Source organism: Anastrepha ludens, chromosome 2, assembly GCF_028408465.1.
Source record: "Anastrepha ludens isolate Willacy chromosome 2, idAnaLude1.1, whole genome shotgun sequence".
NCBI lineage: Eukaryota > Metazoa > Arthropoda > Insecta > Diptera > Tephritidae > Anastrepha > Anastrepha ludens.
This window is the reverse complement of record NC_071498.1, coordinates 128,009,950-128,028,641: the sequence shown is the minus strand read 5'-3', so window position 1 is coordinate 128,028,641 and position 18,692 is coordinate 128,009,950. Positions and strand designations below refer to the sequence as shown.

The following is an 18,692-nucleotide window of genomic DNA, read 5'->3' as shown; positions in this document are numbered from 1 at the left end:
CGCTACACACTTGAGCAACAATTGCAAATCGTGCAAATTTTTTATGAAAATAATCGTTCTGTTGCTGCTACTTTAAGAGCATTACGGCCATTTTACGATCCATTTAACAAGCCGTCCCGTTTTGGGGTTATGTGAAGTCATTGGTCTACAGCAACAAGCCGGCGACGATTTGTGAGCTCAGAGCCAATATTGAACGCGAAATTGCTGGAATTTCGGCCGATTTATGCAAAGGAGTGGTCGAAAATTGGGTTCAACGATTGGACTTCGTAAAACGTGCACGCGGTGGCCATGCAAATGAAAACGAATTTCATACTTAAATGTATATGTTCAAAGTCGATAATAAAAAAAAATTAGTTAAAAAAGTCAAACCGTTTGTGTTTTATTCAAAAAAGTTCAAAAGTTGAAGCGCTCTTACTGAAAAACCCTATATTTGTGTTGCTATATTTGTTAATAACTTATTAGCCTAGACTCTATAAAATTTTGATCCCATTTGACCTCTTTCAAATTAAAAAAAAAGGATGGGATGCTATTTAATGAGTTATTGACAATTTATTTCAAATTGCAATTTTTTGAGTTTTAAGAGTAATTCCACTTTTCTTCAGGCATATTTGGTATAAAAAAAACACGTTTTGATTGACATTCAAAAAAGAGAAAAGATTGATGCCGTTTTTAATCATGTTCTTAGAAAAATTAGGGGCATTAATATTTCTGATGAAATGAAGAATGATTTAATACAAAAAATACATTTGTTTACTGTAAAATTAACGCAAAAGTGGAAAAAATACCACAGGAAGATCTTTAAGGATCAAAATCATACCATCTTTTTTTGTCAAATTATGAGCAGATTTAATAGAATCACTAAAAACCACTAAATGCGGCCGCACTTGTGCTCAATGCATTAAAATTTACAAATATTGAAAATGAAAAACTATTTTCAAAAACCGAAACGATGCTCTATATCAGCAGCAGAGCTAAAAATCCTTAACTTAAGAAGTCTTAGATATTTTTTTAATCAACTAACTCCTTTGATTATTATTAAGTTCGACAGCCCGGAATACTTCGTTGGATATAAAGGGTTTTTCAGTTGATGCTAACCTTACGACCTAAATCCAAATCGAGCACGCCCAGAAGCTAAATTAGCTCTACCTTAAGGCTCGGTTCCCTCTCCTTCTCTAAGCTAAACATCCACACATTAGAGACAACTGAATCTGTGACCGATGAAGCAGTGCCACCTACGATCATGGGAGAATTTCGGCGTCATTCGGAACAGTGTACAAGAAACTTCAAGGCCGCGCATTTTGCATTGTGTATAAGATTGAGATATTTATTCAAACGAAGCTCAATCCCATAAGATCAAAAACCAAAGCCTAACGGTTCTACGTTCCCATAACAACCCGGATTTACATTCCCCATGCATACATATTTGGGTAATGTTAATGAAGGTACAACAACAACCACAGATAGAGACGAGTGTTCGCTTACTTACTTATATGGCCTGATAAAGGATCACAACCCGTTACCAACTGCAAAAAAACGCGCCGACGTCTCTGCTTTGCGCGCCCCTTCTCCAATTTATTACATCAAGCGATGATAGGGCTCCCTTGAGCTGGTTCTTCCATTGGAGGTAAGACCATCTGAACACCTTCTTTGCTGCAGCTTCTGTTCAGCATCCTCGCCATGGCCCAGCCAGCTCAAGCGCTGTTCGCTAATTGGGCTTTAGAGAATCTGACTACGACAGCCGTGAGAGTACTTTTGGCTCAGACGTAACAATTGGGCAAGCAAGTGAGAGAATGGCGTATACGGTAAATTCGCTCACAAGAATGCCTTGCTTAAGCAGTCAGTGAGTAAATTTGTTTATTGCTTCCAAAAAGAAATTACCAATTATCACGTCAGTTCATAAGCTGATTCGGTCAAATTCATCGAGGGCTTTAGTATCCCCTCCATCGTGTGTAAAACCAGATATTCTCCATGTTCGCCCCAACGTCACAAAAATCAGTAGGGGACCATGCCATGCCAAATGTTTACATTAGTGGAAATATCAGAAAACCTTTCTAAATTGCAGCAGATCACAGTCTACGTATTAAAAGTTTTTAATAACTCCTTCACAATTAATATTTTTATTGCAGTTTTATTTATTTATGAACTTTTTGCGAGCAAAAATCACTCAAATATTTCTTCAGCAATGTTTGTTGTTTTAGGTTTGAGTTGGTCAAAAATGAGAGATATGCATTTGAAAGGCAGCAGAAATTCGCTGCTCTTTCACTTTGTTACGCTCCCTCTTTTGCTTACTCTTTAAAACTCTGCGAGTACCCGAACAATTTTAATAATTCGCAAAAGTGTTTTTGTTAATTAACAAAGTTAGTGTAGATGTGTTAATTCAAAAAATTAAGAAAAAAACTATATGGATAATAGCAGAAAGAGAGATGCCATGAAGAAGAGTGACGCGAAAGACCAAAGCAAACAAACGCTTGCGCACCTGCCTAAGTAACAAATTTTATAATCAACTAATTGAGAAGGTAGCTTAGGTGGTGCAGCGTGACGTATGCGTGTCGTAGAGCGCACAATCAGCTGTACTATTGACTGTGTCGCGTTGCCACTTAACATTATTACCAACTTGATTGATTTTTCTAAGAGTGTGAAAAGAAAATCTTAATAATTAGTTGGCTTGTTTTTAAAAAATAAATGATTGGCGCTTAAACCGCTGTTAGGTGTTTGGCCGAGCTCATCCTGCTTCGGTGATTGGCCATTGCTTGCTCTCGTTCATATTTGAGCAGAAGGTATGTGGTTCACAACATCAATGGCTATCGCCCGTACTAGAATATTCAATTATTTCGTATTTTTTTGATTAAAAAACTGAAAAGCATCAAATTTTTCGGGAAGGTCAACTTCAGCGCCGTTTTTAAAATTATTAACCCTTTATAAGGCAGAAGGATTCAGAGTAATAAAATAACTTGCGCTTACATTTTTGGCATGTTTTTATTTATATAACAAAAATAAACTTAAAAGAAAAACACTAATTATTTCGGAAGTTTTGGAAAAATAGGTGGTAAAAATATTCCCACTGCCCGTCAACAGAACCACATGCAAGCTGAATTTGAGACATTATTTTCTATGAAATTGTGCAAAACAAGGCGTGATGCAAAGAGGGACATTACACTTGCTGCATTTTATTTTGCTACGCTTATCTTTGACCTTTGTGCTGCACAATTTACAGCGTCGGTAAGTCTCCAACTCTACTGGCATATGGTCACCTACGTTTACAAACCGCAGTTCTTCAGGTACTGCATTTACAGTTTTTTGATATACCTCTGGGCATGCTATGCGTGATTTCTTGCAGATATATCTAGGCCAGCTTGATCTTCTTTTTCTGCTGCTATATCCACTAATCAATCCTCTGGCAACAGCCACCCGAAATTCTAAGTTGGTAAGCTGTTCTACTCTCGACGTTAGGGAATATAAAATGAAAGAGTTTGTCAAACTTGCGTCCACCAAGAAGTAGAATATCCGCAACCACCAGCGTTTACTTCTCCTTCCGACAGCATACGTCCCCTTCACTTGGTCAAAACGGTCGACACCGCCCATTCTTTTTGTGTATTCTTTCACTACCGTAGGACAACTTACAACTTCCCTGGTGCCATTTTTTTGCGTTCTTTGTACAGTTGTTACTTCCACTTTAGGATGAAATGCAGTTGTCAACAATAAAACCTCTTTAGTATATTGCCACACAGTAAATGCTACATCTTGTTTAGTTCTCTACTTGAATGCACCTTTTTTCAACTTTAGGCTTTTGTTTCTGCCGTTTCTTTTTGTGTTATTTTTTATTATGGCACGTAAAATTGCTTTATTTCTTCTTACTGTTCCAGTGGCATAAATATTTTTTTCATACAAGTACTGCATGAGAGAAAAATCGCAAAAAAAGTTATCGAATGTAACATGAGACTTGAAATCTTCCTGTGCTAATTTACTTGACAATTTCTTTACGACATTAGCCCCTAGACCCTCTTCTGTTCCTTGTCCTGTTTTACCTGTATATATAATATTTCATAGTTATACAAGTACCCTGTGCTACTATCACAACAGCACCACACTTTATAGCCCCTTTTTATGGGCTTTAGCGGCATGTACTGCTTCAAACTGGACCTTCGTTTGAATAGTATCATGCTCTCATCGATACAAATTATCAAAATTTACATCTTCTCTACTTGGTTGTTGACAATTATCGTTCAAATGCAAAGTCTCTAAAACTTTCTTGAAGAGTTTTACTGGCATAACTTCAGCTATTTCATTCACACGAAATCCAGGATCCGATGACCAATATAAATCGATATGTGGAAGAATATGATAACCCATTATAATGAGAATACCTAAAAAAGCACTAATTTCCTGTGTGTCAACAGGCTGCAATTTTTTTATATTTTGCTGCTCCGCATACAAGTTTGTCTGAGTAACAATCAAATCGAAGACTTCATCACTAAAAAATTTTTTAAATGCGCTACTGGACGTGCTCTCCTATTCAATAAATACCGAGGTTTTATTGTCACCTTATCAAATTCATCGGGATCTGGCCTGGATGTCCAGAAAACCTTGCCCCATGACTCAACTTCACATTCAGATTCATCAGTCAATTCTTGTTCTAAGGGTGATGATGACTACTATCAAAGGCTCTTCTGGCTGCGAATTATCTAATTGTGAACATAGTGCTATTGTAGATGTACCTGACTCGGAACAACTGTTAGGTGTAGAATTCAAATGAGTGGGAGAATTTTGTAAAAGGTCACTTGAATCAACAAGTGCTTGAAGTAACCGTTGTATTGTATTCACGTTGAACTCTTCTGCCTCATCAGACTCAAATCCGTCTTCTGGGCCATCATCGGGCATGTCCAACATCTGCTCAATATCATTTTCATTCAAATAGCGCGGCATTTTTCATGAAACCCTGAGAAAAGAAGGAACTAGTTCAACAAATGTACATAACACGCCACGGGCAGAGGGAATATTTTTCCCACTGAGTAAAAAGTCTTCTCACATCTAAATACGATAGTAACTTGTAAGGTAAAGCAAACAACGTGTAGAATAAACATAAATACATAATAAATAAACAGTTTCTTACCTCCTTTCAAATAAAAAATATGAAGATTCACGGAGTAACAAATTTTCTTTCAAAATTACCGCAATTTTTGACAGCTAGTGCCGCCAAGAAAAAATATGTCACACAAACGTCATTTTTTTTTTTATAATAATAAACCAGACCTTCTTAGTTGCCAGTGCAACAAATTAGGACTCCTTTGATAACTTACATAAAAAGATAAACAAAGTTTTTGTTGGTGGTAAATATATCGCCTCTGCCTTAAAAAGGGTCAAAGTTAAAAGAAAAAAAAATGTTTTTTCATTTTGTACTTTTTTTCCTTGTTCACTCCTTTCGGAAGCATAGGGCCTCGACAAGACTCAGTCGTGCGTTAGTTTTGTTAAACTACAATAATTTGATTTCTGTTAGGGTAGGTGATTAGCCTGCCGCTGCTTTCGTATATAAAAGAAGTTAAATAAAAAGCCTAAAAAATATCGTTTTTCATTTTTTATTGTAAAAAAAAATTCTGAAAATACACTAAATATTCGAGCTCTAGACCACCGGGACCCCTTAAGTCAAATATCATATCTTCTATTTCTATTTAACGTAGTAAATAAATGATGTGTCAATGATTGCACTTAGCTGACTCAAAATTTCACGCAGACTTTCCGGCGAGTCAATCCAAAAAAAAAAGCAACAACGATAAAGTCAATTCAAAATCAAGGTTTTTTGGCCGCTTTCTTTGCCTGCTGTGTTTGGCCACAACTGTGGTAAATAATGAGTATTTCGCGAGCGTACCGATGCGTTTGTTTTTTTGTAATTAAACAAAATATTTCTGCTTTGGCAACGCTGTTACCTAAACACACTCATACTCGCTCTCTGTTTCTGAGCTCAGCACAATTTCGTGCTCAAGGCAAATCCACACTTCAGTGTCACACCGATCGCAGCGGCAACGAAAAAGTCAGCAACATTTTGCTGCTATCTCAGCATTGTTCATAACGAAATCGTACGTTGACTCGAACGAGTCGTTGGATTGGTGTTCGATCAGTGGATGGCGTGATCAAATCAAACGCCTTAAAATCAAATTTCGAAGCGCATAGCAAAGGTGAATGATAAAATTAAAAAAATACACATCAAATTTATTTTTAAAGAAATAGTGTAGAGCAGCAGTAAAACGAAGCGCCGCCAACTGCAAAGCTGACTTCTATGCGCCGGTCGAAGCAAGTTTAAATCGAAAAACCAAACAAAAAATCAGTGTCGAATCGGGTCGAGTGCGTGCGCGCCTGCATACCCCAGACGTGCAGACGTGGTCAAGTGCGTCGAGTGCAGCGGCGAATAGGCGGTCGGTCGGTCCGTCACTCGATCAGACAACACCAGTCGGGCATTTAGTTACACCGATTTTGATTCAATCTATACACCCAGATAGGCATTGTAAAGCGGAACGAACGGGTTAGTTGGTGTTATTAGCATTTCCATGTAAATGCAGTTTTGTTTTTGTTTACAAACATTTACATTTGTATGAAGTTTACAATCCAAGTTTACGACCGCCAAATATTGACTCGGTTAGATGTTGCTATTATTGTTGTGGCAGTGACAAGTGGTGCAAATGGCAATTAGTGTCCTATTGTAGCAAAAAAGGTGAAAAACTGTAGGCGGGTAAACAAACATGAAAAGTGCAGAAATTTTTAAATAATTAAAAACTCAGAAATGTACTTCGATCAAACAAACGTAAGGGTTTAAGTGTAAGTTTAAATTCTATGCGGACTTTAAATGTGCGATAAAGAGATCGGCTTAGATAAAAAATTACAAATTAAACATTTTCGATAAAACTTAATGAAGCTTAAATGAATTTAAAATGAAAAAAAACTATAAATAAGAAAAAAATAAAATGTATTGTAAATAAAAGAATATAAAAAACAAAATATATAAAAATAATGTAAAATAAAATGGCATAAAAAATGAAGCTTTTTTGAGTTTACAACGTAAAATAAAAACCAAAAAAATAAGAAATCAGTAAAAAACAGTAATAAATACAAAAAAAAAATAAATAAAAAAAAATTAAAAAATATATAATAAAATTAAATAAAGTAAAATAAAATGGACTAAAATCATGACGATTATTTACTTAAAATAAACTGAAGTAAACTATAATAAAATAATAAAAATTTTAATTAATTAAAAATCAGTCTGATAACTTCAAATAAAATAAAATGGAATGAAATAATGAAGCTTTTTTGAGTTTACAACGTGAAATAAAAACCAAAAAAATAAGAAATCTGTAAAAAAAGTAATAAATAAAAACAAAAAGTAAAAAAAAAATTAAAAATATATATACATAAACATTAAAAAAATATATTAAAAAAAATTAAATAAAGTAAAATAAAATTAAAAAATAGGCCGAAATAAAATCATGAAGATTATTTGCTTAAAATAAAATGAAGTAAGCTAATATTATAATAAAATAATATAAAAAATAAATTAAATAAAAAATCAGGCTGATAACTTCAAACAAAATAAAATGGAATGAAATAATGAAGCTTTTTTGAGTTTACAACGTAAAATAAAAACCAAAAAAATAAGAAACCAGTAAAAAACAGTAATAAATACAAAAAAAAAAAAATAAATAAAAAAAAATTTAAAAATATATAATAAAATTAAATAAAGTAAAATAAAATGGACTAAAATCATGAAGATTATTTACTTAAAATAAAATGAAGTAAACTATAATAAAATAATAAAAATTTTAATTAATTAAAAATCAGTCTGATAACTTCAAATAAAATAAAATGGAATGAAATAATGAAGCTTTTTTGAGTTTACAACGTGAAATAAAAACCAAAAAATTAAGAAATCTGTAAAAAAAGTAATAAATAAAAACAAAAATTAAAAAAAAAAATTAAAAATATATATAAAAAACATTAAAAAAATATATTAAAAAAAATTAAATAAAGTAAAATAAAATTAAAAAATAGGCCGAAATAAAATCATGAAGATTATTTGCTTAAAATAAAATGAAGTAAGCTATAATAAAATAATAAAAAAATAAATTAAATAAAAAATCAGGCTGATAAGTTCAAACAAAATAAAATGGAATGAAATAATGAAGCTTTTTTGAGTTTACAACGTAAAATAAAAACCAAAAAAATAAGAAATCAGTAAAAAACAGTAATAAATACAAAAAAAAAATAAATTAAAAAAAATTAAAAAATATATAATAAAATTAAATAAAGTAAAATAAAATGGACTAAAATCATGAAGATTATTTACTTAAAATAAAATGAAGTAAACTATAATAAATTAATAAAAATTTAAATTATAAAAATCAAGTCGATAACTTAAAATCAAATAAATTGGAATAAAAAAAAATAAAAATCATTTTTGAACTTACAACGTAAAAAAAAAATACAAAACAAAAAAATAAGAAATCAGTAAAAAAGAGAAAAAAATAAAAAAAATAAAGGGTGGTTAAGTTTCAAGGGCCGGTGTTGATTTTGAATTAAATACAATTTTTTTAAGGAAATTATTGTAATTTCTCTTTATTATGATAATAATGGTATGGCTCAATTACGTATGGAATAAAATATCGGCCAAATGGCCGCCGCGGCCTCGATGGCACACCACCATCCGATGGTCCAAATTTTCGATGAGGCATAATTGAGGTTCTATGCCGTTAATGTGCCGAATTATCTCATCCTTTAGCTCTTGAATTGTTGCTGGCTTATCGTCGTACACCTTTTCTTTCAAATAACCCCAAAGAAAGAAGTCCAACGGTGTCGTTGACGTTTAGGTGTGGTTCACATTCAACATCGGCCCTTGAAATTGAACCACCCTTTATATAAAAAAAATTAAGTAAAGTATTGTAAAATAAAATCAAATAAAATAAAATAAAGCAATAGGCCGAAATAAAATGGAATAAAATCATGAAGATTATTTACTTAAAATAAAATGAAGTAAACTAAAATAATGACAATTTAATATCAAATAAATTCCGATAACTTAAAAAAAAAAAAATTGTAAGAAATAACAAAATGCAATGAAGTAAAGTAAAGTAAAATAAAATAAATTAAAATTAAGAAATAAAATAAATAAAAGTAAAAAGAACTTAAATTAAATTAAAATACACAAACAAATAAAATATTATACAAAATAAAGTATTTCAAGTAAAATAATATTAAAATTCAGGCCGCTAGCCACTTTTGCTAGTTGCCTTTATTGTGTAATATAACCAGTTACAATTAAATCTCATGTAAATAATTAACTATATTAAATAATAAATAAAATAAATAATGCAGGCGAACAAAAAAAATATAAATCCAAAAATATATCGAATTTTATAATAATAAGAAAAAGATGAATGCAAACAAACCACGATTTAACCGCACAGCATCAGGGAAGCCCCTAAGAACCAGTTTGAAAGAGTACAGTACTCCATCAAATCACGAGAAACACCAATAAATTTGTAAATTGCGCAAAATGTTAACATCTTCAAGCATTAAATACAATTTTTTTAATATATTATCATGTTGAAAAAAATTTTTTATACAAAAGGAGTCATTTATGAAACTGAAATTGAAATGAAATTCAAATAATATTTTCGGTTTGATAAAATGTTTTTATTATCATGTTGAGAAAAATTGTGCTAGCTTCAGAAGTCCTCACTTTTTTATACAAAGGGCGCCATTTATGAATATATATATTAATATTTTATTATGGCATGTCTTTCGGAAATATGCACGTATGTATGTATATATTTTGCCACTAATAAGTAGTTTTCTTTAATGAAGAGATAAAATCGGATTTTATTCCAATGTTTCTAGTTGCTATTTTTATCTACGTATGAAAATTAGTAGGTGTTAATCGGATATACTTTTATGTGCATAGAAGTGTATATATGTATATAAGCACATACACACGGACATATGAGTATTGATACTTATTTGCGGCATTGTGTATAAAAATGATAGACTACGAGTGCAGGTATAATAATTTAGAATTAAAGTGATGCATTAGGATTTTTTAATTAAAGTGTTTGAGTAGCAATTTGAGCAGCGATAGCAAATTACTTCACAGAACATAAAAGATTATAAAAAAAATATATAAAATATAAATGTATATATAAGTACATATGTTTATCTTATTTTCGGCTCTGAAGATGTTCTTTACTGAAAACTGGAGCTTAAACTACGAAGCTAAGAAACGCTAATGTCATTTTGAAAATTTGTCCAACCAACTTGTTTGGCGCTATTAACTAATCACTATGAATAGATGGTCGTTGTTGTTGTAGCAGCTTACTATGTATAGATGGTCCAACAAATGGCTACAAAATAATATGCATAATTTATTATAATTTTTTATAAGGCTATTAAAGCTAAAATACAGATAAGTAGCTGCGCTTGAAAGGGGAAATTTTAACAGCTTCTGCTCAGTGGTTGGCTACCGCCGTAGCCGCCTTTGTTTGTGTGTTTTGATATACAGAGAGCAAGTGATGGGATTCATCGTCACTTCGGGCATAAAACACCAAAATCATAAACAAATGTGTGTGTGTGTGTGTTTTTTAATAGCTGTACTATTTATGCCGTTAATGGCAAAGTTCAAAGTGCCTAAGCACATAAAAAGTGTTTTTTTTTTACGAAAATTTAGCTGTATTTTGAAGTCGAGCAAGTAGCGGGGAAATTAAGAAGCTCACTAACAAATTAGCGGAGAAGTTCAGCTTGCACAGCTGCATTGGTTATATGGTTTATACTTCATTGTTATTGCTTTCGGATTACATTCTTGAGAAAAGATATTTGATTATTTTGTAAGAGGTGCTGCACTTGCCAAGCGTGGCAAGGAAGTTATTGGTATCAAAAAAATCAATCAGTGGCAAAAATCATTGCTGGCATTTGAATTGGGTCATCGAACGTATGAAAGTTTATAAAGCGAGTCATACTATATGTAAAGGGTTTTCCAATAAGAGGTGTTATTTTGATATTCAAAGAAAAATGCTATTTTTTAGTATAAATTATCAGTTGTTTATTTAATTATAAAGAGGGTGGTATGCCGTTAGTAGTGGAAAATAACATCAGGCAAATGACCACCACGACCACGCTTACAGGATAATATCCTTTCCATGAAATTTTGCATAACCGAATTGCAAAGTGGCCATATGCCCTCGTTAGCCTCACGAATTCCATCTTTGAGGTCTTGAATCGATCCTGGGCTGTTGGTGTAGACCTTCTCTTTTACGTGGCCCCAAAGAAAAAAGTCACAAGGTGTTAAATTACAAGTTGTCCAGAGCAATGCCTTCCAATTCCGGCCATAAAAAATCGTTAATCATCTCTCTATAGCCTTTTATATATTTAAATAACACCTGTTATTGGAAAACCCATAAGTTCTCTATTGAACAGAGTAATTGCAGGATAAAGATACTTTTTATTTGGATAATATTTCTATTCCAATACTAATATAAGCTAATAAAGTTTGTTGTGAGAATGCTGACATAAGAATTTATGTAGTTACGAAAGCTTGAAAATTTTCAAATATGTGAAAAAAAAACCGGCAAAAAAATTTTGAAAAATCAAAGTGATTTTTGGGCCACTTGAATATATATTAGCAATATATCTATAAATTGATTCAAAATGAAAACGCAATACGCTTTATAAAAATTCAACGAATCAGATAGCTAGGCACATTTACAGAATGCCCAAATGAAGAGCTGCCAGTATAGTGTTCCATAGGCAAGTGGTTGCACAGAGTGGTCGAGGTAGACCAAAAACGCTGGATTGATAAGGTCACAGCCGACTTGCGGAAAATGGAGTTCGCAAACTGGAAAGGCATAGCCGAGCATCGATCGGAGTGGAGAACCGTGTGGTGGAAGCAATGATCTGCACACAACTGTACTGCTATTGATGATAATATCTATAAATGTTTTCCTTTAACTCCCAGTGGAGCATAGGGCGCCATGGCCATGTGGAGTTGCCTGTATCTCCAGGGGGCGGATAGGGGAACACTCGGCAGACATGCAAGGTGGGTGGAAAACAAAATACCACTCGCCACATTTGGGCTGCAGGGCAACCCGAATTCCCATTCAAGAACAGCCACTACATCCATTGAAAACAACCGTTTGGTGCGGCCTATGGGCTAGAGGAATCATAGGCCCATCTTTCTTCAAAGACAAGGCTGGCGCCAATAAAACTTTTTCACTCCGGATAGTGAAGTCCGTAAACCCCACAACATTTGGTTCCAGCAAGACGGCCATTGCGGCTACTTGCCATGCATCCCGTGAAACAATGGGTTTAGTGCGTCGTCGTTTCGGTGCGCAATTTATATCTCGTCTCGGACCATTGGATTGGCCACCAAGATAGTGTGATATCACATCTTTGGACTTTTATTTTTTTAACATTCGAGGCTAAAGTTACTAAAATTATTCACGAGATACCCACCGAAGTGCTCCAGCGAGTCATTCAAAATTGGCGTTTACGGATGGCCCAATTAGGGCGGAGTTCCAGCCCACATTTGAAAACGATTACTTTTAAAAAATTAATGTCATTAACGATTCTCTACAAAAATAATAAAGACTGTCCAATCAATTTGAATTTTCGTTGTTTTATTTCAATTTAAATTCCGATACCTCTAAATTGATCACCCTTTAGCAGGTATGTTCGATGAGGAAGAGCATGAGGAAAGAGGAAGAGACAATCTTACACCTTCTGTGCCCATGTCCTGCTCTATCCAGACGGAGATTTGCTATTCTAGGCAGACCTTTTTTTAACGAATTGGAAGATCTCAGTTCCGCAGAAATAGGAGATATTCTAAAATTTTGAATCTTTGAAAAATACACAATGGTTTTAGGAGAAATAGGGAAAGCTCCCCACGCGGCACCACAATGGGCTATGAGCCTGAGTGTGTCCCACAGGACAACCGCTTCAACCTAACCTAGCCTAACAGGTATGTCAGTAGTTGCCGTAATTGTTGATACCGAAATTATTTCTGAGACAAAACCTTCTTAAATTCATGGAAAATTCAATAAACCTGTTGGTGCATAATCATAGTCCCGCGCTAAAACCAGGTTTAGTTAGATTTCCACCATTCAAATTATTTTTTTTTGTGTTACTTAGTAAAAAAGTTATTAAAAAAAATTGGATGATTAAGTTCGCGCCACCTTGTATGTCTATAATAGGTGGCAAAAATTTACCAAAAATGTTGTTCTCAGATCCAGTGTTTTAAAAGGGATCGCGCTGCTGGATATAGACAAAAATCGGTCAAAGTTAGACTGACGGCCTAAATTCCAATTATAGTTAATAAAAGTTAAACCTCTAACCAAATATCTCGCTATTTCTGTATTATGTTTAAGCATACGAGGATCGTTTGAGAAGTCCGTGGAAACATAAAAACTGTTAAATTGCTTGGCTTGAACTTTTTTTATTTTTCGAAATAGGAGACTATTATTTTGTGTATGAGCCACTTCGTCCAACGTTATTCCAGTTTGTTGATCCCTTCCGAATAATAGGATTCGTCCAAGTCGGAAAAATAGCCATCCGTTTCTGCAATCACCTGCGTGATTTGAGTAAAATCTTTTTCACACCAGCAATTTCTTCAAATCGGGGAGCAAATAGTAGTCCAAGGGATTCGAAGGAGCCAAGTTTGGAGAAAAGAGTGCATGCGAAACGAGTTTTAATGCCATTTCCATTAATTTTTGTGACCGCAACAGCTGAAGCGCGAGCTGTCGGTGGGGTTGTCGTAATAAAAAATTAAAATCACTCGTCTTGCTCGACTCCAACGAATGCCAAACATAAAGAAATCGACCGACCTGGATGAAACTTGGTGTGTGCGCTTCCAAGAGATGCTAATAACTGAACATAACCTCAATACACGTCAGTCTCCGTCCATTTCTCTGACCTTGCACGGACTTTTCACACAACCCTGGTATGCACCTATACCAGTCGATCAGTAAAGTCCACAAGCCATGAAAATTAGTATTCTTAAGAGACTTTGTGATTATGTGATTGTCTGAAAGGCAGTGATTAATAAAAAAAAAAAATGAAAAGAAAAAAAAAACTACCACTCGATGGTACAAAGTCTCACATAAGAAGCAGAATTAGGAGCGATTTTTTTCTATCATACATTTGCATAAACTTTAAAAATGTGATTTTTAATTTTATCAAAGAGAGAAGGCAAGAATTAGCATAAGCATAAACTTGTGTATGTACCTACGTTTGTGCCTTTATGGATTGGTAAACAGTCAATCGCTCAATGGCTCAATAACTCAATAAAAATCGTCAAAGTCAAGGTGAGCGCAGAGCAGGTTTTTCCTACTCAGCTTCTTGCAATGCGATGGAGTCCATACCATGGCGCTGAGCGTTTGTGTTTGGTATTTAAATGCTTTAAACTATACGTTGACAATATCACGTGGCTACTTAACACAAACTGACCGTTCAGAAACAGACAAAATTTGTGTGGTATGCTCGTGCATGGTAGAAGCTCACCGTGAGTATGCCATGTATGTGTGTACATATGTACTTGTATATACATATACACGCATGCACATATATGCCCTTCAGTAACGTTAGCTTGGCTTTTGGTTATTGGATTCTATGAGTTAATTAAGAATTTAAATAAGTTAAAGGCCACTCTATAAAGAAAAAGTAATCAGCATTTGTTCACAAATTATCAGCCAGCACTAAAAATAGTAATAAAAAAAAAAAAAAAAAAAAAAAATAGTACAACAATGCGCTGAATATGCTGAGAACCTTCGCTTTGCCATTTAACTTGACAACTTTCAATACAAATGCCGCAAGAGAAATTACAAAGCAAACAACAACAAAAAAAACAAAAAAATATTTACAAACCGAAATGCAGAATATTTCGCACTTTGCTCGCCTGCATGAATATGCAATTATGCATCGCTAACGGCCACTTGAGAGCGGCAAGTGAAGAGGCCACTCAGTGCAATTGTGCATATTCCAAACCGTATAGCGTTTTTCTTCCAGTCCCATTTGGAGAACCTTCACTTAGCACACACACACACAGACGTATTAACGTACTTTAGTACTATGTACGTATGTGCATATGTATGTGTCTGTATGTATGTGGCGTGATTATTTTAGCAAATCATTAATTTTGTTGCAACATGACTTTAAGAAAAAATCATAATCAACATTTCACACACACACACACGACTTAAGATGTGAGTGGGAACAAAAAATTGTTTAACAGTGATTGTTGATAAATCGAATGTAAAAGCTAAGGGTTCATTTGGCAGCTGTGATTAAGCAGATTTTAGGGAAAAATCTAACATTTGCTGTAGTTTTTCAACGGCGGCAAGACCCCAAATTACACAATGCCGTTACGGCACTTTAAGTCAAATCGATCAAGTGATTTAGGTTGTTGACAAGTGGCAAATGCGGTTGGCGCAAATTAATCGTTCAAGCGTGAAAAGAGCGCAAGCGCTACCTTGTGATTATCCAAAATGAAATACATACGTACATATGGAGTGGCGTTAGTTGGTTGCAGTACTCAATAAATTTAGTACTTTTGTATAAACTTTAAATGGCGCTTTGCTATTAGAGACAGAATTTGGACAGCAAACTCTGGGCGCTTGTATTGAACACTAAACACTGTTGACTATTTTCTTAGACTATTTTCTAAAATCATGCAAATTTGTGTGAAAGCATACTAACACGACATATTTTAATAAGAGTAAAGCGAGTGCACTTTATACACAGTGAAACAAAAATAAACTGGGGCCCTTGTTTCTTCTGACTTCAATCCTTTGTAACTTGAGAATGGTTCTATCAATTTTCAAAAGGTGAAAGACAATATAAAGTATGCAATTCAGTGGTTGATAGTCCCCGTTTATTTATTTCATCAACAAACAAGAGGCTTACAGACTATTTTATGGGTAGATACAAATTGAAACCTTATGAAAAGAGTCTTATAAGTAGCTTCTTAAAAGTAAACTTAGAGTAAGAGAAATCATAGACTAAGGAAACCTAAGACCTTCTGAAAGGACCATTCATTCCATAAAAACTTGTGGCAATACCCACAAAAACAAATCATTACAACGGAAAATGCGAAGACCAAACACATCAACAGGAGAACACGCCTAGACTCTAAGGACATTCGATTTATTAATAAGCAACGAGACCGATAAGACGGAATGGGATCAATGAATTTCATCGAGCGCAAAGCAAAACGCATAAAAGCTCTCTGAACAGACTTTAATCTATTAATATAGACTGCAATGAAACGGTCTCTAAAGGAATACCGCGTATTCTAACCTGGACCGAACTCAGGATACGTACAACAGATTGAGAGTATAGGGATCAGAAAACGAAGAACTATTTCGACGAATTAAGGCTAACATTGCGCACGATTTAGAAAGAATAAAGTTTATGTGGGTGGGATGAAGTTGAACTTGGAGTCAAAATAGACACCCATGCCTTTTAATTCACTAATTGTCTTTAGCGGCGAGTTTGAGATAAAGCTTCTGGACATTTAATTTCATAATAGATTTCCAGATCGTCCGGGTATAGAAGAAAATTACACAATGAAAAACAGGAAGAAATGTCGTTGAAATTTTGAAATTTGAAAAGGTCGAGCCAAGTAGCACCACGAGATTTGGTGGCTCCTAAAACACTCAGGCTAAAAAGCCAATTGTATTTAAAGCTCTGGAAAGGGGGTTGACAGTCAAGGAGGGAATGAGAAAAGTATCAGAGAAGGAGATAGGAAAGAATAGAGACAGAGATAGAGATAGTTAGTCCTGTAAGAATTTTCCAGATTCTTTGGCAAATCTGTAAATATCCTCCAATTTTAGAGAACGAGTATTACTCATTCCCATGACATCGAAACCCAAAACTCGTAGCCGTGCTTTAGCAAAGGCAGGACACTCACAGAGAAAGTCTCAGTGCTATCCGCCTCCTGCAAGCATGACAGGCACACTGGGTCCTCAATGATTCCAAGGTGGTCATATGCTGACCCCATGGATTGTGCCCTGTAATGATACCGACCATCAACCGAATGTCTTTCCTTCTAAGTTTAAGAAATATCGTTAATGAAGAGAATAAATAGTAGCGGACCTAGGGCACTACCTTGCGGAACACTACACGAAGCAATAAAAGAATAAGGCGATACATTATCAAGTCAAACGACACAGTGCCTATTATTGAGGTAGGAAATTAACCACTTAAGAAATTGAGAGTGAAAGCCGAAACGCTCAAGTTTAGCAATAAATATTGCGTAAGATACCCTATCAAAAGCCTTAGAGAAATCTGTATAGATCGCATCTATTTGACAGCCTCTTTCAAATGTTTCCAAACAGTCCTCTGTACACATCCTTTAGTTACACATCAACTAACGAGCAGTACAATTTTGGTAATATAATGAGAATTTTGTGTAGAGATTTTCATAGCGCCTTTCTTAAGTTAACAGTCATCATGCCAGATCATGTGGTTTGATTCGCTGGACTCATCGGGTTAGGCCTGAGGTGTTAACTTAGCTTCCTCATGCTAGCTCCATTCCACCTCAGTGCTCAGATCTCAATCCCATTGAGCACTTGTAAGACACGCAGGTACCTTTGAAGCCTGATGAAGTGGGCTTCTGCTTGTTTTTGAATTTCTTCAGCGACTGTAGGGATCTCGCGATGGGCACGATGAATATCCTAAAAGTGCTCAATGGAATTGAGATCCGAACGCTGGGAAAAATTTTTGGGGCAAAACGTTGCTGGTAATTGTAATTTTTCGACAGTTTTGGGAATATTTTGCTCCAATATTTTAAGATGATTCATTTTAGTAATGTTGTTGTTGCTGTTGTAGCAGCATAAACATTCCCCATACATACATATATGGAAATGCTGCTGAAGTGACAGCCCTTGGCCGGATATAAATCGTCCGGTAACGTAGAACGACTGTCGTGGGAACGTCATTTTAGTCATAGTGCCATTCGCCGTCACTGCTCCCCCAATCTGCACATGCCCGCCACCATGTTTCACAGCACCGACCACCTCAGACGGATTGGGCGCTGTACCTGCTCCTCTCCAAACAAAACTGCGGCCATCCGACCCAAATAAGTTGAATTTCGAAATTTTTAAACGTCTTACACACATTCATCCTTGAAAGAAGGGACTTTTTTCTAGGCTTTGCGCTCTGTACAGGTTACTGTGCAGAAAATTTCTGATTGTTTGTGTGTGTACGTCCACAATTGACGAATTCCGAGTGGTTTGGCAAGATTAACTGCAGAACTTTTCGGATTCTCGTTTATTAAACGTATAATCCTTTTCTTGGTCACATCTGAGTTAATTTTAGAAACTCTTTCAGTACGACTTTTTCTAGTTAAATAATGGTTTTCATTATATTTTTTTCAATATATTAAATATTGTCGAAGAGCTCTGGAGAATTACACACCAAAATAGCATCAACAGTGAAATAAAGAAAAGAAAATATGGACTGATAGGGCATACTCTGCATGCCGCCTTGACTTGGAACCCGCAAGGAACGAGAAGAAGAGGCAGACCATTGATGACTTGGCAAAGGACTATCCGTGATGAAACTGGCAAATCGTGAACTGAGTATTATGTCTAGAAATAGAAATGTTTGGAAGAAATTAAACATATTCAATGCAAATGATTTCTTAAAAATCTGTGAAAAATTTC

The 18,692-nt window shown here is 34.7% G+C and overlaps 2 protein-coding genes across 3 annotated transcripts in view; one reads left to right on the top strand and one right to left on the bottom strand.

The window, feature by feature from the left end:
• LOC128855317 (transcription factor IIIB 90 kDa subunit) overlaps positions 1-18,692 on the bottom strand; it is a 94,949-nt gene that overhangs the window by 37,486 nt on the left and 38,771 nt on the right. The gene's annotated exons all lie outside the window — the stretch shown is intronic.
• Positions 6,005-18,692, top strand: part of LOC128855316 (BTB/POZ domain-containing protein 6-B) — a 45,618-nt gene continuing 32,930 nt past the window's right edge. Inside the window, exon 1 of one of the 2 annotated variants that reach the window (XM_054090120.1) lies at positions 6,005-6,170. The gene's annotated coding sequence lies outside the window, so the exon portion shown is untranslated. Of the gene's footprint in view, positions 6,515-18,692 lie in introns of both variants that reach the window. The other variant, XM_054090119.1, reaches the window with a different exon arrangement.